Here is a 26,849-nt window from a genome sequence, read left to right as displayed (position 1 = left end):
TTTCGCTGAGTGAGAGACACCTGCTTTACAAATATCCAGCTGAAGGACACAGTATTAACCACATATCTAAGGAGAAAACACAGGTATTCGTAATCAGATATAGCATGATAATCAGTATTTCGAGAAAAAAAACACGACTTATTAGGTTCAGCAGAACAAAAATGGGAGAGCATTTAGCCCCATAGCCTAAAACCGGTTTACAGACATCATCGAATTTTTAGCATCCCCGGAGAGGTGGCCTCAACAGCTGAAACTGGGAGGTAAAAGTATCTCTTTTGAGGTAAATGGTTACCTCACCAGTAGAGCTTCCTTCAACGACCCTGCATCCTAAACTCTGAAAGATGTTCAACAAATGTTTGCGTCAAGTCCACAACTCCCCCGCCAAGCCCTCGGGCAACCATCAGGGTCCACATTACCACCACACACTCCTCACCCTGCAACTCGGACATAACAAAAGACTGGCAGGGTACACCAGTGGTACAAGAGCTACACTGTTAGTACATCCCACCGAGGCAACTTCCACCAAACTTTAGAAACAAACATGAAACTCTTAAGACGAGTTTTAGTACCAGAGTTCTAGGATAGAAGTTATTCCCTTTCCTCAACCGTGCTTCCTGTCATCCTGTTAAAATCTTCGATGTCGACTGAGGATTTACTTGGAAAGTATCAACTCCATCTATTGTCTGATGTACAGACGAACGTCGTTCACAGAGTAGATATAAAAAGCGAATATTATCATTATTCTTGATACGATAAATTCATCCAATCAGGTTGTAAGTTATGAAATTATCTCTCTTGTGGCGTCCCGTGGGACAGATAGGGTCTGAGGGTGAGGAAGCAGTCTGTGGTGCCTTGTATGGTATATAGTGCCAAATATTTTACCTGATGGGTCAGGGATCAACCTCGACTTCTAAGCTATTAGACGAAATGAACTTCATTTACCTGTGTGATCATTCACAAATATAGAACTTTTCCCCTTTGTATATTATGGACGATCATCATACGTTTCAGTCTGCACAGTCTAAATCTGCAATACCAAGTCGTCTCAAAGACACAATGTCATCGTCATATACTTACGGAATGTGGCTGGAGTATATGGTAAGGCAAAAGAATAAACAGACCTTGAATTCTTGAATCAAGTTACACCTCACGAGCACAAGTTTCGTCTCACTATCTACACATCTCCAACGGTGCTGACAGAAACCCGCTGGTCATTTAGAATATTCACATCACTTTAACAGTCCAAAAAATAAATTCCCAATGTTGAAATGGGAAAATTATTGGTCAGCAAATTCAGAGTCCCATCAACGCACAGAGAAAAAGAGAAGTAGCTTAACTAGACGTGGACTTTCATTTCTGGTGTGCTGAAGCGAATGTTCACTATGACAGTTTCTAATGTTGTTGGGAGGGGAAGGATGGTTACTGGTAAAGGGTTAAGAGTCTTGATTCAGTATGGATAGAAAGGCGACTCAAGTAAAGAGAACGAGAGGAACATTTTGATCTCTCCTCTCTCTCTCTCTCTCTCTCTCTCTCTCTCTCTCTCTCTCTCTATATATATATATATATATATATATATATATATATATATATATATATATATATATATATATATATGTATATATATATCTGTGTGGCGCTTCCTTCTCTCTGGGAACTGCCCTGATGAAGGGAGTGGCCATGTGAGAAAACTCTCCAGGTTGTCCCATCCAAACACACTCCCCTAACATACTCCATCCGCCTCATACCTTCCTGGGTCCTCTCCCCTAAGTACTCTCTCATTTTTCCCTCCAGGATGACAGGTGCTTTCCCCTTACCCTGTTTCCTTCTGTCTAATTCCCATACATTTTCTTCACCTACCAACCCTGTCATCATATATCCTTGCCCAATGGAATTTCTCTCTATCCTTCTCTCTGACGATATATTCATGTTCGTTTATTTTCTAGTATCTCACATCTCTAATACACTTGACAGTTACTTACTCGATCATGTCTGGTCACCAATATATCTGGTTAACATTACTCTTTTTTACTACCGTTCCTGGTCATCAATGTGTCTGCTCATCACTGTGTCAGGTCACCACCAAGCCTGGCTACCACCAAGCCTGGTAATCACCTTGTCTTGCCACCATCAAGCCTGGTCACCACCGTGCCTAGCCAACACCAAGTCTGGTCACCACCTTGCCTGGCCACCATCAAGCCTGGTCATCACTATGCCTAGTCAACACCAAGCCTGGTCAACACCGTGCCTAGCCAGCACCAAGCCTGGTCAAAACAGTGCCTGGCCAACATCAAGCCTGGTCACCACCGTGCCTAGCCAGCACCAAGCCTGGTCAAAACTGTGCCTAGCCAACATCAAGCCTGGTCACCACTATTACTAGTCAACGCCAAGCATGGTCACCACCGCGCCTAGCAAACACCAAGCCTGGTCACCACCTGCCTGGCCACCACCGAGCCTGGTCACCAACGCGCCTAGCAAACACCAAGCCTGGTCACCACCGTGCGTAGCAAACACCAAGCCTGGTCACCACAGTGCCTAATCACCAGTATGTCCGGTGAACGCTGCACCTTGGCATCACCGCTCCTATTCACCACCGTACTGGTCACTAATATGCCTGGACATCACCATGCCACTGGGTGTGGTCACCGCTGTGCCTTTTTAACGATGCGTCTAGGTCTGAACTAAGCTCTCCGCATCAACCATTGCGTCTGTTTCTAAGCTCTGCTCCCTGCGCTAACCAATGCATATGATTTTAGGCTCCACTAACCATTGCGTCTAGTTATCACGTTGCCCTGGCTTCCAAAGAGTCTGGTCATCAGGGTATCTGGCTAATACTGTCTTGTATACAGTGTCTGGTCACCACTATCTTGTCATGGTGATCTATCTGGATATCAATTCTTTTGTTCTGTACTGTGATTTATTGTTTGTTGGTTCTTTTGTCCTCAACTGTATCTAGGTACTATATACTGTGATAGTCAGTGTTTGCACTTACAGCTGTGTCTTGTCTTCAATGTCCTCTTCTGCTGTGTCTCGCTAGCACGTTTTCTGGCCTTCAGGGTGCGTATGACCTTGGAAACCTAGCCTGCACGATAGACATAGGTATCACACATGGATTACCCTATCCTTGGAGACACCATCAAGAACATGCCAACTCAGCAAGACTTTCCCACACCTGCTTGACGTTAACGGATAAGTAGAAAGAACAAATCTCAAAGAGCGTATATAAATGAATACCGGGATGAAGAGTTGGGTTGAATAGCTAAGTTAACGGAGCAGATGACGATTGGACCGGATTACAAAATTTAGTCTTATAAGCCAAGTACTGGAGCATCTAAGACTATTCAGCGCTATTAATACAGCTTAGAATATTCTGTCTTAGAAATTAATTTTAACTCAAATGATCCATTTCAGTTTTGACAGACCAAGAAGGGAAGAACGAAAAGTATAGGAGAAAAAATAGCCAACATGTGTTGGTGTGAGAGCTCAAGCTTGACCTTTGCAGCATAGTTAAACCTACTAACCAGGGGAAGGAACATCCCCGCTGCCATAGCTCAAGCCATCACTGCTCCACACAAACCCCACCACCACGTTAAGGTCTATGTAGATCGGGGGGATGAGTGGATGATGAGCGCTGGTGGAATAAAGTCTGGTCAACAGAGGTGAATGAGTATAGAGGAAGAGAATTAGGTTACTACGGGCTTTGTGGTGGAATAGAATCAGGCAAGAGAGTTGGGTCAGTAGCGATGATGGAGTAGAGCCATGTTAATGTAGAGGAGACTAAGATATGCCAGTGGAGACAAGATGGCCAATGAAATTATCAAGAAAACGAATCTAATTCAACGAAGGTGGTGAGTATTATTAGTGGATATAAAGGCTAACGGAAAAGTGACTCACTAGCGAGTGTAAAGGAAACTTATGGTAAGATGATCTTCCAGAGGAATGATGGCGAAACATAGGCAAGTCAAAGAATATGGCGGAGTTGCTGTTGTTGCAGGCAATGTCCTCTCCTTCCATAAGTTCCTTGATGTATCAAAGGCCTTAACCCTCTCTTCCACCATATGACTCATTTCAGCCCTATCCTCTGATGCTCTCATAGACAGCGGAAACGTATACAACCACCCAGAACTACACTCACAAAGCTTCCCACGCACCGCCTTACAGCAACTTCTGAAAGCATACACAGACTCCGTTCCGACACACAGACGGTATCCTATGCTACCAGATAAAAGGAGTAGCCATGGGCTCGCCAGTGAGGAGCACCTTTGCCGAATTCTGCATGTGCCACCTTTAACAGCGTCCGACAGGAAGATTCAAAAAAATCATCTGCATACTTTAGATACGTCAGTGACATTTACATAGTCGTCATATATGAAACACAACCTCGACATCTTACAACAGCTATGGGAGATAACTCAGTTCTGAAATTCACCAAATGTCAAGAACAAGATACCATTCTAGATGTAATGGTGAATGGAAACACTGATGGTTATGTAGCCTTCATTAACAAGAAACCAGCGCACCTCGGCCGATGTTTAAAAGAGGAGTCGTTAACGCTACATTACACTGAACATTCACGACCGCATCTAACTGGCTTATCTTCCACAAAGAAACAGCTTGTCAAACAAACCTCCAACAACAACGGCTACTAACAACTTAAATCCTTCGTACTTAACAAACTCACTACGATAGAAATAACACAATAACACACAAAATATACTAAGATAACCCAAAAGCGTGTATGACAGGTGAACATGTACCACGAGGCATAGCCTCTAGAAAAATCAACCAGACTACAGATGAAAGTCAGAGCTATCTACCACAAAAAGAAAATAAAAGAACAAGCAACCTCATAATGTACAACCAGTTATAAGGCAAGCATGACACACTGCGAGAATCCATCATAGTTTATGAATTCGAATAATAAATAGAAGAGTGAGAGCTCTTTAACATGGATTTGTATGTAGCATTTATGGACTGGAGAAGGCATATGATAGAGTTGATAGAGATGCTCTGTGGAAGGTATTAAGAAAATATGGTGTGGGAGGTAAGTTGTTACAAGCAGTGAAAAGTTTTTATCGAGGATGTAAGGCATGTGTTCGAGTAGGAAGAGAGAAAAATGATTGGTTCTCAGTGAATGTTGGTTTGCGGCAGGGGTGCGTGATGTCTCCATGGTTGTTTAATTTGCTTATGGATGAGGTTGTCAGGGAGGTGAATGCAAAAGTTTTGGAAAGAGGGGCAAGTATGAAGTCTGTTGTAGATGAGGGAGCTTGGGAAGTGAGTCTGTTGTTGTTCGCTGATGATACAGCGCTGGTGGCTGATTCGGGTGAAAAACTGCAGAAGCTGGTGACTGAGTTTGGTAAAGTGTAGGAGAGAAGAAAGCTGAGAGTAAATGTGAATAAGAGCTAGGTAATTAGGTACAGCACGGGTTGAGGGGCAAGTTAACTGGGAGGTAAGCTTGAATGGAGAAAAACTGGAGGAAGTGAAGTGTTTTAAATATCTGGGAGTGGATTTGGCAGCGGATGGAACCTTGGAAGCGGAAGTGAATCATAGGGTGGGGGAGGGGGCGAAAGTTCTGGGAGCGTTGAAAAATGTGTAGAAGTCGAGAACGTTATTTTGGAAAGCAAAAGTGGGTATGTTTGAAGGAATAGTGGTTCCAACAATGTTACCAGGTTGTGAAGCGTGGGCTATAGATAGAGTTGTGCGGAGGAGGGCCTACGTGCTAGAAATGAGATGTTTGAGGACAATATGTGATGTGATGTGGTTTGATCGAATAAGTAATGAAAGGGTAAGAGAGATGTGTGGTAATAAAAAGAGTGTGGTTGAGAGAACAGAAGAGGGTGTTTTTAAATGGTTTGGTCACATGGAGAGAATGAGAGAGGAAAGATTGACAAAGAGGATATATGTGTCAGAGGTGGAGGGAACAAGGAGAAGTGGGAGACCAACCTGTATGTGGAAGGATGGAGTGAAAAAGATTTTGAGTGATCGGGGCCTGAACATGCAGGAGGGTGAAAGACGTGCAAGGAATAGAGTGAATTGGAACGATGTGGTATACCGGGGTCGACGTGCTGTCAGTGGATTGAACCAGGGCATGTGAAGAGTCTGGGGTAAACCATGGAAAATTTTGTGGGGCCTGGATGTGGAAAGGGAGCTGTGGTTTCGGTGCATCATACTAGAGACGCAGTGTAAAAGAATGTGGACCTTGTCTTTTCCTAGCGCTACCTCGCGCACATGCGAGGGGAGGGGGTTGTCATTTTATGTGTGGTGGGGTGGCGACGGGAATGAATAAGGGCAGACAGTATGAATTATGTACATGTGTATATATGTATAATATCTGTGTGTGCATATATATATATATATATATATATATATATATATATATATATATATATATATATATATATATATATATATATATATATATATATATATATATATATAAATATATATATATATATATATATATATATATATATATATATATATATATATATATATATATATATATATATATACGTTGAGATGTATAGGTATGTATATGTGCGTGTGTGGACGTGTATGTATATACATGTGTATGTGGGTTAGTTGGGCCATTCATTCGTCTGTTCTCCTGTGCTACCTCGCTAACGCGGGAGACAGCGACAAAGTATAATAAAAAGATGTTCTGGAAGGAGGTAAATAAGGTGCGTAAGACAAGGGAGCAAATGGGAACTTCAGTGAAAGGCGCAAATGAGGAGGTGATGACAACTAGTGGTGATGTGAGAAGGAGATGGAGTGAGTATTTTGAAGGTTTGTTATATGTGTTTGATGATAGAGTGGCAGATATAGGGTGTTTTGGTCGAGGTGATGTGCAAAGTGAGAAGGTTAGCGAAAATGATTTGGTAAACAGAGAAGAGGTAGTAAAAGCTTTGCGGAAGATGAAAGCTGGCAAGGCAGCAGGTTTGGATGGTATTGCAGTGGAATCTATTAAAAAAGGGGTTACTGTATTGTTGACTGGTTGGTAAGGTTATTTAATGTATGTATGACTCATGGTGAGGTGCCTGAGGATTGGCGGAATGCGTGCATAGTGCCATTGTACAAAGGCAAAGGGGATAAGAGTGAGTGCTCAAATTACAGAGGTATAAGTTTGTTGAGTATTCCTGGTAAATTATATGGGAGGGTATTGATTGAGAGGGTGAAGGCATGTACAGAGCATCAGATTGGGGAAGAGCAGTGTGGTTTCAGAAGTGGTAGAGGATGTGTGGATCAGGTGTTTGCTTTGAAGAATGTATGTGAGAAATACTTAGAAAAGCAAATGGATTTGTATGTAGCATTTATGGATCTGGAGAAGGCACATGATAGAGTTGATAGATATGCTCGGTGGAAGGTATTAAGAATATATGGTGTGGGAGGCAAGTTGTTAGAAGCAGTGAAAAGTTTTTATCGAGGATGTAAGGCATGTGTACGTGTAGGAAGAGAGGAGTGATTGGTTCTCAGTGAATGTAGGTTTGCGGCAGGGGTGTGTGATGTCTCCATGGTTGTTTAATTTGTTTATGGATGGGGTTGTTAGGGAGGTGAATGCAAGAGTTTTGGAAAGAGGGGCAAGTATGAAGTCTGTTGGGGATGAGAGAGCTTGGGAAGTGAGTCAGTTGTTGTTCGCTGATGATACAGCGCTGGTGGCTGATTCATTTGAGAAACTGCAGAAGCTGGTGACTGAGTTTGGTAAAGTGTGTGGAAGAAGAAAGTTAAGAGTAAATGTGAATAAGAGCAAGGTTATTAGGTACAGTAGGGTTGAGGGTCAAGTCAATTGGGAGGTAAGTTTGAGTGGAGCAAAACTGGAGGAAGTAAAGTGTTTTAGATATCTGGAAGTGGATCTGGCAGCGGATGGAGCCATGGAAGCGGAAGTGAATCATAGGGTGGGGGAGGGGGCGAAAATCCTGGGAGCCTTGAAGAATGTGTGGAAGTCGAGAACATTATCTCGGAAAGCAAAAATGGGTATGTTTGAAGGAATAGTGGTTCCAACAATGTTGTAAAGTTGCGAGGCGTGGGCTATGGATAAAGTTGTGCGCAGGAGGGTGGATGTGCTGGAAATGAGATGTTTGAGGACAATGTGTGGTGTGAGGTGGTTTGATCGAGTAAGTAATAAGAGAATAAGAGAGATGTGTGGAAATAAAAAGAGCGTGGTTGAGAGAGCAGAAGAGGGTGTTTTGAAATGGTTTGGGCACATGGAGAGAATGAGTGAGGAAAGATTGACCAAGAGGATATATGTGTCGGAGGTGGAGGGAACGAGGAGAAGTGGGAGACCAAATTGGAGGTGGAAAGATGGAGTGAAAAAGATTCTGAGTGATCTGGGCCTGTACATGCAGGAGGGTAAAAGGTGGGCAAGGAGTAGAGTGAATTGGATCGATGTGGTATACCGGGGTTGACGTGCTGTCAGTGGATTGAATCAGGGCATGTGAAGCGTCTGGGGTAAACCATGGAAAGTTGTGTGAGGCCTGGATGTGGAAAGGGAGCTGTGGTTTCGGGCATTATTGCATGACAGCTAGTGACTGAGTGTGAACGAATGGGGCCTTTGTTGTCTTTTCCTAGTGCTACCTCGCACACATGAGGGGGGAGGGGGATGGTATTCCATGTGTGGCGAGGTGGCGTTGGGAATGAATAAAGGCAGACAGTGTGAATTGTGTGCATGGGTATATATGTATGTGTCTGTGTGTGTATATATATGTGTACATTGAGATGTATAGGTATGTACATTTGCGTGTGTGGACGTGTATGTATATACATGTGTATGGGGGTGGGTTGGGCCATTTCTTTCGTCTGTTTCCTTGCGCTACCTCGCAAACGCGGGAGACAGCGACAAAGTATGATAAATAAATAATATATATATATATATATATATATATATATATATATATATATATATATATATATATATATATATATATATATATATATATATATATATATATATATATATTTCCCTGCTATTAGAAGTAATGTAAGATATATATATATATATATATATATGTATATATCTTACATTACTTCTAATAGCAGGGAAATGTGTTCTTACTAACAGTGATACAGCCTCGATAAAGGTGATGACTTTTATCTCAAGGTATCATCAAACCTGCGAAATTCAGTAACACCTGGACACACACACGCACACACACACACACACACACATACACACATACACACACATACACACACACACACACACACACACACACACACACACACACACACACAGGCACATACACACACATACACATATATATGTATTATACTTTGTCCGTCTCCCGCTTTAGCGAGGTAGCGCAAGGAAACAGACGAAAGAATGCCCAACCTACCCACATATACATGTATATACATACACGCCCACACACGCACATACACATATCTATACATTTCAATGTATACATACATAGACATATACATATATACACATGTACATATCTATACTTGCTGCCTTTATCCATTCTCATTCTCGTCGCCACCCCGCCACACATGAAATGGCACCCCCTACCCCCGCGCGCTTGCGAGTTTGCGCTAGGAAAAGACAACAAAGGTCACACTCAGTCTCTAGCTGTCATGTGTAGTGCTCCGAAACCACAGCTCCCTTTCCACATCCAGGCCCCACAAAACTATCCATGGTTTACCCCAGACGCTTCATATATATATATATATATATATATATATATATATATATATATATATATATATATATATATATATATATATATATATATATATTATATATATATGTATATATATATATATATATATATATATATATATATATATATATATATATATATATATATATATATATATATATATATATATATATATGAAGAACTTTCCACTCCAAAGAAATTAATCTTTTGGCTGCTACCTAGCGTAACGCAGACAAGGGGTGCTTGATGACGTACGATATCCATACAGATTGATACGTATATGTACGTACGTATGGGAGTTGATATTTTTCAGTGACTATCACATTATCTGAAGCAGACAAGCCAACAAATTACAAACACACACACACACACACACACACACACACACACACACACACACGTAAACCATTGAAAGGTCTGTGAGGTCGGAATGTGGAGAGGGAGCTGTGATTTCGGTGCATTACACATGACAGCTAGAGACTAAGTGTGAACGACTGTGGCCTTTTTTGTCTGTTCTGGCGATACCTCGCTGAAGCAGGGTGTAGCGATGCTGTTTCCTGTGGGGCGGGGTAGCGCCATGACTGGATGAAGGCAAGCAAGTGTGAATATGTACTTGTGTATATATGTATATGTCTGGGTATGTGAATGTATAATGTATGTGTTGATATGTATATGTACGTGTTTGGGTGTGTATGTATATATGTGTTTATATAAGTGGATGGGTCTTTCTTCGTCTGTTTCCAGGTGATATATATATATATATATATATATATATATATATATATATATATATATATATATATATATATATATATAATCACCAACAAAGCAAAACAAAAATGAATTAAAAGAAAAATCAGGTTAAAAACGAGGGAAAATTATACATAGCTATTCTTGAACGACTGTAAAGAAATTTTATCAGAATTATTGCAGTCGAAATAATGTCAGCGAAAATGTGAGAAATTTTTTTTTGTTTTTTTGTCATCAGGATCGAGACTCAGCCAGTCATGAATCACGATGACAAACAGTAAATAGTTCTCTTCAAGGGCATTAGTAGAGTAAGACGCAGAGTAGCAGGCAAAGTTCCAGAGAGCAGAGTAAGAATAAGCATGTCTTGGGAAAGTGTGATTTACGAGCAATTGAGTGAGGCACTTACTCTTGGACTCACACTGTTGTGATAATGGAAAACGTCAAGAAAATGAAAATGTCTCGGGAATACATTGGATAATGGATGAAGTGGATCACATATACCTTGGAGAATAATTGTGGAAATTTGAAATATGAAGCAAATTTAAAGTCGGAAATGCAAGATTTTGATGTTATTTTGCCTCATACGTGAGATAGCCCTCATATGTTTGTTTTCAACAGAAATGACAAGCATGTTACGAGCAACCAAATTGTTCTAACAGATATGTATAACAGGTATATGAACACTGTGGCCTTTCTGTATGATGTTGATTATTTCACAGTGTCGCTACTTCAGTAATTGATATTTAAATTTCAGTGGAAACTCTCTCTAATTTACCATCTTACATTCATTTAGTGTTTATATCAAATATGAAGAAATTTGCATGGACTCTGTACCCGTGAATCTTGTATGCGAAACTTTGAATGAAATTATCTTCAATCCCAGGTCAGTGAGTGCAAGATCCTTATGCTGTCTTATTAATAAGATGGTATGACTAGGATTACACGGGTCATGGTAACGGATAATCCTGCTACATTAGAGGGCAACCGTCGACTTACGAGTTTATTTTCACCAAAGTCTTCATTTCTCGACTCAAAGAAGCAGGTTGATGAGATCTCGTAAACTTTGTGTTTTCATTATTACCACTTCTCACCAAACTTTAGTCACCCACGTCGTAATTAACTATGAAATATTTTACTTTCTTCGGCAGGCAAATGCCAAAGAGCGAATTAGCTTTGTCTGTATATTGTAAATGGTATTTGTTCACTGAGGAACGTAGCCAAAAATATACGAGAACTCATGAAGTCTCACATCACATCGTCAAGAGAAAAATATTCTATTCTATTTAGGTTTTCATCAACACGACATATCTTCTGCCACATCTTCAGCACTCCTTCCTATGTTGCCATTCGTTCGTGAAATTTTTTTTGCGGAGTTTCTTCATGAGACGTCACTCTACCTGGGAATCGCTTGGAATTCGAGGTTTGAAGAATTCTTTTATGATCATTGGCACTAATCCTTCACTGAAGTTTTATTCTGTTCCATCTGCCCAGCAAGAACTTCTCTCAGTGCCTAGTTAAGATGTCACACTGTAGCAAATTAGTCCTGTCTTACCTCAGTTTGAAGGTTCACTCATTAAATGAACTTATTTTTTCCCAAAAAAATCAGTCTAATGATCGTATGAAATTCTCTCTGTCTTCTACTAACTTCCCCACCACCACAAGTGGTCATGATATCCAACAACAGTTTACCACCTTCACCACGTGCGTATTTGTTTATTCATGAGACTGGCTCTCCCTAAAACTCAGCCAACATTCTCATGGTAAATATTAAATCAACACAATTTCTCGCAAAGAACTAAGTCTTTATTACATCGATTCTTTAGCTTTTGAACAAATGCATGTTTTCTACCTAACCTTCTCTTGGAAGGTTGTACCAGTATCATATACGTAAGTCATAACTCTTTCGTCATACATATATTTCTTAATCCTTAGCGAGTTAATTCTTCCATAGTTTCTGCAGCAGACATTTTCTTTACATTCGTCCAGCAGCCCCGTAGCACGCGACCCTTCCTCAATGTTCCGGCAGGAGAGGGAACACCTCAGCAGTGTCTCCCCCTCGCTCATCAAGACCCTTGTTAATTTATCGTCACCTGCGGCGGCCCGGATGGCGGAGGTTCTGACTTTTCCCAACATTTTGATGAGTTCACACACACACAATAATCTTCCTCACTTATTTCTAAAGCTTTCTATCCTCTATGTTTTGTGGTAGATATCAGTGAGCCTTTATCATCTCTCACATTAACTTTGCGAAATACTCTCTCCATATAACACAATATGCAGTGTATACAGCGTATATACCAGGTGGTGATACTGTGTTAGCTTTCTACTGACGAAGACTCGGTACCCAGGGTCGGTCAAGGTGGACGACGGAGGTGCACGACCTACCACAGCAATTCAAACACCCGACAACAAACAACAGTTTAAAGTCTGTTTGATTAACGACCATGACTGGAATGAAATCGTGATCAGATCCCTACTTGATATTCCTGCTAAAGACTATCGATAAGCTAGTCTATGTCCGCACTCTCCTGGCCAAGTGCACAGCTCTGGCCACTAACACTGATGATTCAGATTTGTCCCTTCAACCTGAAGTGATTATTGATGTCATCTTAAAGTGTCTGCAGTACGACCACAACCCTAAAAATTGTACGACAACAGCTTTGCAGCCATTGTACTTCAGTGGGTTACCACTTTCGCCAGTGTAAGGCCCAGAAACCAACTTGTGTCAACTGCAAAGCGTCTCACACTGCAGTGTTTGGGTAATGCCTGCGAAGGAAAAAAAAAAAACAGAAGAAAACAGCATCGCATAACCCAATAAACATGAAACACCTCTGGCTCCTCCCCGACCACAACCCAACCCAAACCACACGCAGCAGCTGTTGTTAACAAGCCTATTGCTGCCTAACCCGCTCCTACCCTTAACCCTAAAGCTCCTGACCTCCTCACACTTTATACAAAGATGCATCATACATGCTTCCTAAAAGCCAGAATTTTCAGCAAGGAAGATGCCTCAAAATCTAAATAAAAATTGATGTGTTGAAACAATAATTGGCCAACAGTAGAAATTCCTCCCGAACTCCTGGCTTCCCCCACCAACAACCATTCACACCGCTCTGATTATCTTACCGAAATTCCTGACATTCCCGCTTCCCTCACCTCCATCACAAGTGCTAATTCTCCGTCCACCACCAGAGCTGCCTCAAATTTCTCCTTGACTCTCCGACCACTAGCCCCTTCCAGCCCCAGCCTCCAAAATCACGTGCACCTTCTTGGCCGCCTCTCCCATCACCAATCCCATCACCTCCAAAACCATCCCTCCACACACCCCAAACTGAACAGAGCCCTCCTGGAGGAGCCCTTGAAATAGACATTGGTTCATCCCTATAATTTCAGTCTCCAGCAACGCAATAATTCTTTACATGGAAGAAGACCCTCCTCCTTTACCGTTCTCGACCCAGGATCAAACTCATCCATAACAATAATTAGAGACTCGAATGGAATGAAAGTGGCTTAAATCGCGAAAACGCTCTAAAAACAAAAGATGTGTTAACTACTAGAAACAATAAATGTTCAAAATCTTACAACCTGTAGCGGAGCAGGTAACAGTACAGTAACCACCATCTGATTGCCACCCTTCTTGAAGAAGAACTCCCTATATTGTCATACTAATTAGCACAAACAATAAATTCAAACACTATGGTCATATATCCCGACCATACACAATTTTCAACTAAAAACATACTCCTGTCTACCTTGTTGCTAATGTTAATGCTCAGCATAAAGCATTTTACCACACCAGAGCTACTGCGCACGAGGATGACTTATTGTCTCTCTAACATCTTAACTTCCTAGGGACTGATTTTCACACCTACTTCCCTGGCAGTGTAGAAAAAGGCACAGCAGACCTCATCGTCTCCAACGGAGCAAAAAATTACCTTCATCATTCTCTGTCTCCTATGCCTCGATGTGGGTCCGACCAAATTCCATCCTTCCTTCTGATTTAACCCTATACTCACTCTATCACCCCCACCATACTTTTGCAACAAGACCGACTAGGACTTCTTCAACAACTCCCCCAACACACTACCCACACACCAGCAGTTTTGAACAACAACCATTCACACCAACAGACACACATGTAAAACTCATACATACACAGCAGCCGACACAGCCACCCCCGAAGACACGCGTACCCCGTGTACTCCACAACGATAAAGAGACTTCTCTCGTGCTACCGTCGGTGCCTTGACCAAACCAGACAGTACGTTAGGATCTCGTGACCTTACGTTAAAACATCTTCAACAGCCTTACTGAAGACCACAACAGACACTGGCACTCGGTAATCACCACTGCAGAACAAACTTAAATCAAATCTACTCAAGACTTTGGGAAACAGACTTAAAGGCATAGCAGACTTGAACGGACTCAGCGGTAACAACACACTACACCAAACCTTCAAGACAGTCAACATTTTTGAAAGACATTGATGGAGATTCTTTCGACCTCATGTCCCATCAGGTTATGACAACTTACAAACAGTTACACAGCAACCCAGCTACTTGATCAAATCATACACATGCGCTCCCTTGCAGACAACCACATGCTCACAACTCCCATAACATTCACCGAAGTCAAACACCTCCACCTTTAAACACCGACACCCGCCGTACTGTTACACTCGCCTCAGGCTATTTTCCAGCTAAGCCTAAGATATCAACCACCACAATGAACCCAACACCAATCATATCAAGTGAAAATCCCCTTAACTACTGACCATATAGCTTACTCTAGTCTATCGTGAGAACCTTTGAAAGAATCATTAACAACAGTTTTGGACTATACCCGAGAAACTATAACTCCCTGTCACGTGAACAGTTGAGTCTCGACATCACACCACCACCCAAGATGAACTCAACATAGTTACCAATCATTTAAAAGACAACAACATGACAGTCCTTACTAGAGATGTTGAAAAGGATTTTGATACTGTCTTCCACGAAGGTTGAAGGTACAAATAAAGTTAGGAAATCCTCACACTACAATGAAACTTTTATCCAGTTATTTAAGTAGCCGTAAGATGTATCTCAAATACAAAAAGACCTATTCAAACTACTTACCTCGTTGCTTGTGCACCTTAAGGCACCAAGCTAGCCCCATACTAAACTTTTTCTACTCAAATGACCTACTTGAACCTGTATACACACACTCTATGACTCTACAGTACGCAAACACCGTTGATCAATTAATAAGAGCTGATACCGCTTCTATATCAACCGAAAAGCTCAGGAAAAGATTCACCACGTTTCGTTATGGGAGCTAAAATGGAAAATGAAATAAAATATGCAAAATTCCATATATTCTTTTTCAGCGTATCACAGAGATACGACCTAATCATAGTCTTCCTACACTCATGCATACACTGTCATTTCCTCATTCCAGTCAAAATCACCAACGCTGTTCTAGGGCTAAAGTATGACTTTAAGCTGGTAATTAGCAGATACATTCTGTCTGAGACGGTTATTGGAAGAGGGGAACTCGTAACACTATAGATTCTTAAATGCAAATGATAAAAGCAAACTGCATCTCTAAAAAGCCTTAATTCGACCTCTGATACCACTACAGCACATAGCAAAAAGAAAAAAAATGTGACCTTCTGATCATTCAAAACGATGTAACAAGATGGGTTTTTAACATCAATGGTACGATATCATCGGGAAGGCAAAGCTAATCAAAAAAGCAGATTCCAGTTCTAGATACCAACTGAATACATCTTTCTGACGAAGAAATACAGTGTTTGAGCTCCGTCATGACTACTAAAGATATTCTTCAGTAATTTCCACAGGATAGAAAAGCCTAATAACATCTTGAAAAGGCCCACTGGAAACAAACCTTAATCCAATCTACCAAACAACAACTACAATTCTGCATGACTTACTAACATCAAAGCCTTACGGATCCGGTGTCGACCAACTCAATGACTTGCGTCATAAGTAAAAAACAATCCTCCACCTGTACACCCTCATCCTTGCACTTACAAAAAGAAAGATACACATCCCATATCATGCAACACTTGAGTGTTTACGCCGTCAAATGCAAGCAAGGCATGTAAATATACTTATGCAGGCCAGACGGTAAGACTATAACGGAGAGGTGTTACTGGCATCGATATTCAGTACGCAAGGATGATCACAAAATTGCGATCGCTAAGTATTGTTATGAAAATGATCACCGTACAGACCCTGAAAATCCCATTATCTTGTACCCTTCAGCTGATTATGCCACACATAACGTCAGTGAATCTATCTTAATTGCTAATGCTAATAACTTTAATTTGTCCCCAGACAGTTTTAAAGCCCATCCCAGTATTAACCAAAATCAATACGAGAGAAATGACAAAGCCCGAAAAAGAAAAAGTATGACATACCCACCTACCCAGGTCAACCACCGCCACCTGACCCCCCCTAAAACACTCTCCCTTACAAGGGTTACAACCAGTCATAGCAGACAGTGCTTGTCACAGAGGGATTGGTGTTGGACGGCAGGAACCAAGTGAGATGTTGGGATATATACATATATATATATATATATATATATATATATATATATATATATATATATATATATATATATATATATATATATTCGCCATTTCCACGTTAGCGAGGAAGCGTCAAGAACAGAGGACTCAGCTCCAGAGGGAAAATCCTCACTTGGCCCCCTCCTCTGTTCCTTCCTTTGGAAAAGTAAAAACTGGAGGGGAAGATTTCCAATCCCCGCTCCCTGGGGATAGGGGAGACAGAATACTTTCCATGTATTCCCTGCTTGTCATGGAAGGCGACAATCACATATTTACCAAATGGCGTCCTAGCTTCGTCTCTTCGATGTATATCAACTGACTTATATTTCTCTCTTGTGTCTCCCCTGATGAAGTGATTATTACACGAAAGTGCACTTGGGAACTTTTCGTGTTTCATTTTCCCTTTGGACTCTTAGGAATATCTTGATCACATGCAAAATTGTGATTCTTTCCAATATATATATATATATATATATATATATATATATATATATAATATTCATCACTAAGGACAACGTCGCTGCACACAGTTGACCTGGCTTCGAATCCCAGCGGAGCTATGCTTCTTGGTTCGGTGTACTTTCGTAAATGTTTCTAAATAATGAACATCTATTGTCTGCCCAGAGGATTGAAAACCAGAAACGCTACTGACCACACCTGCCATGTAGCAAAACAGTCTTACCTTTGCGTGTTGAGATGTTAGACTTGTGTAAATACGCTTAAATCACTGAATTTCAGACCCAAATTGATGTTTGCATTTACGTTTGATCTACACAAGATTGTAAATCGCTCGTACCTGAGTTTCTGAACCTGGTGGTAGAGAGGATGACGGTGTGTTCTTGTGACATCATAAATTGCTTTCTAAGACGATCAGCAACAGTGTTCGCCATCAATAGACTGAGAACCAACGACCTAGAGTCTTGAGCCTCTTAGTCAAGGTTCTGCCTGTGGAGTTGGTGAAGCGGCTATCTTGTCTGACACACGAGTGGATACGAACCTCAGTGGTACTGTATGTGCTTGAGTGTTTACGGTGCTGGTCAACCACGTCCCTAAGATAACCCTGAGGGCACCCTCATCAGGGAGGAGAAGAGAGAGAGAGAGAGAGAGAGAGAGAGAGAGAGAGAGAGAGAGAGAGAGAGAGAGAGAGAGAGAGAGAGAGAGAGAGACCTATTCTTTTTCTCTAGACGTAAAAGTGATAATTTTCACCGATATTAAGTTCTCCACGTACGTAATAAGTACTTTTAAACAATGTGTATCCATATGACAGATGACCTGGTGTCAGTCATGGCAGCAGACCGCATATGTAACTGGCGGGATTTTACACACGCAAGCTTGGTCAGTCTTGTCACTTTTAACAAGGGGAGCAGCGTGGGGTGACAAGCCGAGTGGGAAGGGTGGGTAAAAAGGTGAGTAGGGAACGATGGGGGGCAGAAAGTGGCATGGGGCGGGGAGGCCTGACAATGGGAGCGGCTGGGGCGAGTAGCACAAGGAGGACACACAAAAGATGGCCAGGTATTAGAGGGATTAGGAAGGTTCTGGAGGGAGAGGGGAGAGAATTGAGAACGACAAGGGAATGGGGGTGGAAGGGATTGGAGTTGATTGGGTGTGGAAGTCTGAACGAGGAAGCTGAGGAGGGATTATCATTAGTAATGGAGTGGATGAGAGGTGTGTGTGTGTGTGTGTGTGTGTGTGTGTGTGTGTGTGTGTGTGTGTGTGTGTGGAGTGGTGAGGACGGAATGGATGAATGATGAAGTGGGATATGGACATATGAAGGTGTACAGGCGTGAACAGATAGGTACCAGGTAAGAGGATCTGGGTACAGTTTAGACAACATATGTGAAGAGCGGTGAGGACGGTCCTTATGGAGGACATGCGGTGTGTGGGGTTGGTGAGGAGCACAGCCGGGGAAGGCCTATGCCAGCGTTATTTACTAACCCGGTCCGCACTTGTTTCAATATATATTGTCTACGTCACTATCTGCTTAGGGCCGGGAAGAGAAAGGAGAAAGCATAGGAACATATAGTAAAGTAAATATAAGCCGTGGCAGCGAAGCCTTGATGTGTGTTACTAAGAGTGAGGCGGCCAGAAACTTACAACTGTTTTGATCAAGACCATTACCATCATTCATAAGAGCCGAAATGTAGTGTATTATGGTGATCGGATCATCAGAGAGTTTAGTATTCTGAAATGAACCGAATCATTTATGTATATATATATATATATGTATATATATATATATATATATATATATATATATATATATATATATATTCTATCATCTTTGTCGCTGTCTCCCGCGTTAGCGAGGTAGCGCAAGGAAGCAGACGAAAAAATGGCCCAACTCACCCACAGACACTTGTATATGTACGTAAACGCCAACACAGAAAACGTATACATACCTATACATTTCATGTATGCATACACAGACATGTACATATATACACATGTACGTATTCATGCATGCTGCCTTCATCCATTCTCGTCGCCACCCCGCCACACATGACATGGCATCCCTCTCCCCCGCATGTGCACCAGGTAGCGCTAGGAAAAAACAAAGGCCACATTCGTTCACACTCAGTCTTTAGCTGTCCTGTGTAATGCCAATAACCATCAGGAAAAATGAAACACGATCAAATCCTAAGCGCACTTACGTGTGATAATCATAATATAGAAATGATCCCATGAAGTATCTCTTCTCACGATGCAATCACACGAAATTGCACTTAGGGCATACCTTGTTATATTTTCCTCGTGGTTATCGGCATATACTAGATCACGCACATAACTGCATATATCTATCTATCTACCTATCTATTTATCTATCTATCTATCTATCTATCTATCTATCTATATATATATATACATATATATATATATATATATATATATATATATATATATATATTTTTTTTTTTTTTTTTATTATTTTGCTTTGTCGCTCTCTCCCGCGTTAGAGAGGCAGCGCAAGGAAACAGACGAAAGAATTGGCCCAACCCAGCCACATACATATGTATATACATATACGTCCACACACGCAAATATACATACCTATACATCTCAATGTACACATATATATACACACACAGACATATACATATATACACATGTACATAATTCATACTGTCTGACTTTATTTATTCCCATCGCAACCTCGTCACACATGGAATAAGAAACCCCCCCCTCCCCCACCCTCATGTGTGGGAGGTACCGCTAGGGAAATACACCAAAGGCCCCATTCGTTCACACTTAGTCTCTAGCAGTCATGTAATAATGCACCGAAACCACAGCTCCCTTTCCACATCCAGGCCCCACAGAACTTTCCATGGTTTGCCCCAGACGCATCACATGCCCTGGTTCAATCAACTGACAGCACGTCGACGCCGGTATACCACATCGTTCCAATTCACTCTATTCCTTGCACACCTTTCACCCTCCTGCATGTTCAGGCCCCGATCACTCAAAATCTTTTTCACTCCATCTTTCCACCTCCAATTTGGTCTCCCACTTGTCCTTGTTCCCTCCACCTCTGACACATATATCCTCTTGGTCAATCTTTCCTCACTCATTCTCTCCATGTGACAAAACCATTTCAAAACACACTCTGCTCTCTCAACCACACTCTTTTTATTTCCACACATCTCTCTTAACCTTACATTGCTTACTCGATCAAACCACCTCACACCACATATTGTCCTCAAACATCTCATTTCCAGCAAATCCACCCTCCTGCGCACAACTCTATCCATAGCCCACGCCTCGCAACCATACAACATTGTTGGAGCAACTATTCCTTTAAACATACCCATTTTTGCTTTCCGAGATAATGTTCTCGACTTCCAAACATTCTTCAAGGCTCTAAGTATTTTCGTCCCCTCCCCCACCCTATGATTCACTTCCGCTTCCATGGTTACATCCGCTGCCAGATCCACTCCCAGATATCTAAAACACTTTAATTCCTCCAGTTTTCTCTCCATACAAACTTACCTCCCAATTGACTTGACCCTCAACCCTACTGTACCTAATGACCTTGCTCTTATTCACGTTTACTCTTAACTTTCTTCTTTCACACACTTTACCAAACTCAGTCACCAGCTTCTACAGCTTCTCACATGAATCAGCCAGCAGCGCTGTATCATCAGCGAACAACAACTGACTCACTTCCAAAGCTCTTTCATCCACAACAGACTGCATACTTGCCCCTCTTTCCAAAACTCTTGCATTCACCTCCCTAACAACCCCATCCATAAACAAATTAAACAACCATGGAGACATCACACACCCCTGCCGCAAACCTACATTCACTGAGAACGAATCACTTTCCTCTTTTCCTTCACGTACACATGCCTTACATCATCGATAAAAACTTTTCACTGCTTCTAACAACTTGCCTCCCACACCATATATTCTCAATACCTTCCACAGAGCATCTCTATCAACTCTATCACATGCCTTCTCCAGATCCATAAATGCTACATACAAATCCATTTGCTTTTCTAAGTATTTCTCACATACATTCTTCAAAGCAAACACCTGATCCACACATCCTCTACCACTTCTGAAATCACACTGCTCTTCCCCAATCTGATGCTCTGTACATGCCTTCACCCTCTCAATCAATACAATCCCATATAATTTCCCAGGAGTACTCAACAAACTTATACCTCTGTAATTTGAGCACTCACTCTTATCCCCTTTGCCTTTGTACAATGGCACTATGCAAGCATTTCGCCAATCCTCAGGCACCTCACCATGAATCATACATTCATTAAATACCCTTACCAACCAGTCAACAATATAGTCACCCTCTTTATTTAATAAATTCCACTGCAATACCATCCAAAGCTGCTGCCTTGCCGGCTTTCATCTTCCACAAAGCTTTTACTACCTCTTCTTTGTTTACCAAATCATTTTCCCTAACCCTCTCACTTTCCACACCACCTCGACCAAAGCACACTATATCTACCACTCTATCACCAAACACATTCAAAAAACCTTCAAAATACTCACTCCATCTCCTTCTCACATCCCCACTACTTGTTATCACCACCCCATTAGCCCCCTTCACTGAAGTTCCTATTTGTTCCCTTGCCTTACGCACTTTATTTACCTCCTTCCAGAACATCTTTTTATTCTCCCTAAAATTTAATGATACTCTCTCACTCCAACTCTCATTTGCCCTCTTTTTCACCTCTTGCACCTTTCTCTTGACCTACTGCCTCTTTCTTTTATACATCTCCCACTCATTTGCATTTTTTCCCCGCAAAAATCGTCCAAATGCCTCTCTCTTCTCCTTCACTAATAATCCCACTTCTTCACCCCACCACTCGCTACCCTTTCTAATCAACCCACCTCCCACGCTTCTCATGCCACAAGCATCTTTTGCGCAAGCCATCACTGCTTCCCTAAATACATCCCATTCCTACCCCACTCCCCTTACCTCCTTTGTTCCCACCTTTTTCCATTCTGTACTCAATCTCTTCTAGATTGATATGGGTAAAACTGAAAGTTGATGGAGAGAGATGGGTGATTATTGGTGCATATGCACCTGGGCATGAGGAGAAAGATCATGAGAGGCAAGTGTTTTGGAAGCAGCTGAATGAGTGTGTTAGTAGTTTTTGATGCACAAGACCGGGTTATAGTGATGGGTGATTTGAATGCAAAGGTGAGTAATGTGGCAGTTGAGGGAATAATTGGTATACATGTGGCGTTCGGTGTTGTAAATGGAAATGGTGAAGAGCTTGTAGATTTGTGTGCTGAGAAAGGACTGGTGATTGGGAATACCTGGTTTAAAAAGCGAGATATACATAAGTATACGTATGCAAGTAGGAGAAATGGCCAAAGAGAGTTATTGAATTATGTGTTAATTGATAGGCGCGCGAAAGAGAGACTTTTGGATGTTCATGTGCTGAGAGGTGCAGCTGGAGGGATGTGTGATCATTATCCTGTGGAGGCGAAGGTGAAGATTTGTAGGGGTTTTCAGAAAAGAAGAGAGAATGTTGGGGTGAAGAGAGTGGTGAAAGTAAGTGAGCATGGGAAGGAGACATGTCAGTGTGGTTTCAGAAGTGGTAGAGGATGTGTGGATCAGGTGTTTGCTTTGAAGAATGTATGTGAGAAATACTTAGAAAAGCAAATGGATTTGTATGTAGCATTTATGGATCTGGAGAAGGCATATGATAGAGTTGATAGAGATGCTCTGTGGAAGATATTAAGAATATATGGTGTGGGAGGAAAGTTGTTAGAAGCAGTGAAAAGTTTTTATCGAGGATGTAAGGCATGTGTACGTGTAGGAAGAGAGGAAAGTGATTGGTTCTCAGTGAATGTAGGTTTGCGGCAGGGGTGTGTGATGTCTCCATGGTTGTTTAATTTGTTTATGGATGGGGTTGTTAGGGAGGTAAATGCAAGAGTTTTGGAAAGAGGGGCAAGTATGAAGTCTGTTGGGGATGAGAGAGCTTGGGAAGTGAGTCAGTTGTTGTTCGCTGATGATACAGCGCTGGTGGCTGATTCATGTGAGAAACTGCAGAAGCTGGTGCCTGAGTTTGGAAAAGTGTGTGGAAGAAGAAAGTTAAGAGTAAATGTGAATAAGAGCAAGGTTATTAGGTACAGTAGGGTTGAGGGTCAAGTCAATTGGGAGGTGAGTTTGAATGGAGAAAAACTGGAGGAAGTGAAGTGTTTTAGATATCTGGGAGTGGATCTGGCAGCGGATGGAACCATGGAAGCGGAAGTGGATCATAGGGTAGGGGAGGGGGCGAAAATCCTGGGGGCCTTGAAGTATGTGTGGAAGTCGAGAACATTATCTCGGAAAGCAAAAATGGGTATGTTTGAAGGAATAGTGGTTCCAACAATGTTGTATGGTTGCGAGGCGTGGGCTATGGATAGAGTTGTGCGCAGGAGGATGGATGTGCTGGAAATGAGATGTTTGAGGACAATGTGTGGTGTGAGGTGGTTTGATCGAGTGAGTAACGTAAGGGTAAGAGAGATGTGTGGAAATAAAAAGAGCGTGGTTGAGAGAGCAGAAGAGGGTGTTTTGAAGTGGTTTGGGCACATGGAGAGGATGAGTGAGGAAAGATTGACCAAGAGGATATATGTGTCGGAGGTGGAGGGAACAAGGAGAAGAGGGAGACCAAATTGGAGGTGGAAAGATGGAGTGAAAAAGATTTTGTGTGATCGGGGCCTGAACATGCAGGAGGGTGAAAGGAGGGCAAGGAATAGAGTGAATTGGAGCGATGTGGTATACCGGGGTTGACGTGCTGTCAGTGGATTGAAGCAGGGCATGTGAAGCGTCTGGGGTAAACCATGGAAAGCTGTGTAGGTATGTATATTTGCGTGTGTGGACGTATGTATATACATGTGTATGGGGGGGGGGGGTGGCCATTTCTTTCGTCTGTTTCCTTGCGCTACCTCGCAAACGCGGGAGACAGCGACAAAGTATAATAATAAAAAAAAAAAAAATATATATATATATATATATATATATATATATATATATATATATATATATATATATATATACATATATATATATGCATATATATATATATATATATATATATATATATATATATATATATATATATATATATATATATATATATATAATGTCCCCTGGGGATAGGAGAGAATGAATACTTCCCACGCATTCCTCACGTGTCGTAGAAGGCGACTAAAGGGGACGGGAGCGGGTGGCTGGAAACCCTCCTCTCCTTGTATTTAAATTTCTAAAAGGGGAAACAGAAGAAGGAGTCACGCAGGTAGTGCCCATCCTCCTCGAAGGCTCAGATTGGGGTGTCTAAATGTGTGTGGATGTAACCATGATGAGAAAAAAGTAGAGATAGGTAGTATGTTTGAGGAATGTGTTTTGGGAGCAGCTGAGGAGTGTGTTAGTAGTTTTGATGCACGAGACCGGGTTATAGTAATGGGTGATTTGAATGCAATGGTGAGTAATGTGGCACTTGAGGGAATAATTGGTGCACTTGGGGTGTTCAATGTTGTAAATGGAAATGGTGAAGAGCTTCTAGATTTATGTGCTGGAAAAGGACTGGTGATTGGGAATACCTGGCTTAAAAAGAGAGATATACATAAGTATACGTATGTAAGTAGGAGAGATGGCCAGAGAGCGTTATTGGATTACGTCTTAATTGATAGGCCCGCGAGAGAGACTTTTGTATGTTAATGTGCTGAGAGGTGCAACTCGAGGGATATCTGATCATTATCTTGTGAAGGCGAAGCTGAAGATTTGTAGAGGTTTTCAGAAAAGAAGAGAGATTGTTGGGGTGAAGAGAGTGGTGAGAGTAAGTTAGCTTGGAAAGGCGACGTGAGTGAGGAAGTACCAGGAGGGACTAAGTACAGAATGGAAAAAGGTGAGAACAAAGGACGTAAGGGGAGTGGGGGAGGAGTGGGATGTATTTAGGGAAGCAGTGATAGCTTGCGCAAAAGATGCTTGTGGCATGAGAAGTGTGGGAGGTGATTAGAAAGGGTAGTGAATAGTGGGATGAAGAAGTAAGATTATTAGTGAAAGAGAAGAGAGAGGCATTTGGACGATTTTTGTGGGGAAATAATGCAAATGAAAGGGCGATGTATAAAAGAAAGAGGCAGGAGATCAAGAGAAAGGTGCTAGAGGTGAAAAAGAGGGCAAATGAGAATTAAGGTGAGAGAGTATCATTAAATCACAGAGAGAATAAAAAGAAGTTTTGGAAGGAGGTAAATAAAGTGCGTAAGACAAGGGAACAAATGGGAACATCAGTGAAGGGGGTTAATGGGTAGGTGATAACAAGTAATGGTGATATGAGAATGAGATGGAGTGATTTTTTGAAGGTTTGTTGAATGTGTTTGATGATAGAGTGACAAATATAGGGTATTTTGGTCGAGGTGGTGTGCAAAGTGAGAGTGTTAGGAAGAATGATTTGGTAAACAGAGAAGAGGTAGTAAAAGTTTTGCGGAAGCTGAAAGCCAGCAAGGCAGCGGGTTTGGATGGCATTCCAGTGGAATTTATTAAAAAAGCGGATGACTGTATTGTTGACTTGTTGGTAAGGTTATATAATGTATGTATGACTCACGGTGAGGTGCCTGAGGATTGGAAGAATGCTTGCATAGCGCTATTGTCCAAAGGCAAAGGGGATAAAAGTGAGTGCTCAAATTACAGAGGTATAAGTTTGTTGAGTATTCCTGGGAAATTATATGGGAGGTCATTAATTGAGAGGGTGAAAGCATGTACAGAGCATCAGAGTGGGGAAGAGCAGTGTGGTTTCAGAAGTGGTAGATGGTGTGTGGGTGAGGTGTTTGCTTTGAAGAACGTATGTGAGAAGTACTTAGAAAAGCAAATGGATTTGTATGCAGCATTTATGTATCTGGAGAAGGCATATGAGAGTTGATAGAGATACTCTGTGGAAGGTATTAAGAATATACGGTGTTGGGGGCAAGTTGTTAGAAGCAGATAAAAGCATTTATCGAGGATGTAAAGCATGTGTACGTGCAGGAACAGAGGAAAGTGATCAGTTTTCAGTGAATGTTGGTTTGCGGCAGGGGTGTGTGACGTCTCCATGGTTGTTTAATCTATTTATGGATGGGGTTGTTAGGGAGGTGAATACAAGAGTTTTGGAAAGAGGGGCAAGTATGCAGTCTGTTGTGGATGAGAGAGCTTGGGAAGTGGGTCAGTTGTTGCTCGCTGATGATACAGTGCTAATGGTTGATTCGTGTGAGAAACTGCAGAAGCTGGTGACTGAGTTTGGTAAAGTGTGTGAAAGAAGAAAGCTTAGAGTAAATGTGAATAAGAGCATGGTTATTGGGTACAGTAGGGTTGAGGAACACGTCAATTGGGAGGTAAGTTTTAACAGAGAAAATCTGGAGGAAGTGAAGTGTTTTAGATATCTGGG

General features: G+C 41.7%; 1 long non-coding RNA gene across 1 annotated transcript in view; it reads right to left on the bottom strand.

The window, feature by feature from the left end:
- LOC139753076 (uncharacterized) overlaps window positions 1-26,849 on the bottom strand; it is a 67,801-nt gene that overhangs the window by 18,448 nt on the left and 22,504 nt on the right. The gene's annotated exons all lie outside the window — the stretch shown is intronic.

This window comes from Panulirus ornatus, chromosome 14, assembly GCF_036320965.1.
Source record: "Panulirus ornatus isolate Po-2019 chromosome 14, ASM3632096v1, whole genome shotgun sequence".
Lineage (NCBI taxonomy): Eukaryota > Metazoa > Arthropoda > Malacostraca > Decapoda > Palinuridae > Panulirus > Panulirus ornatus.
The sequence above is the reverse complement of the archived record's forward strand: the minus strand, read 5'-3'. Positions and strand labels throughout refer to the sequence as shown.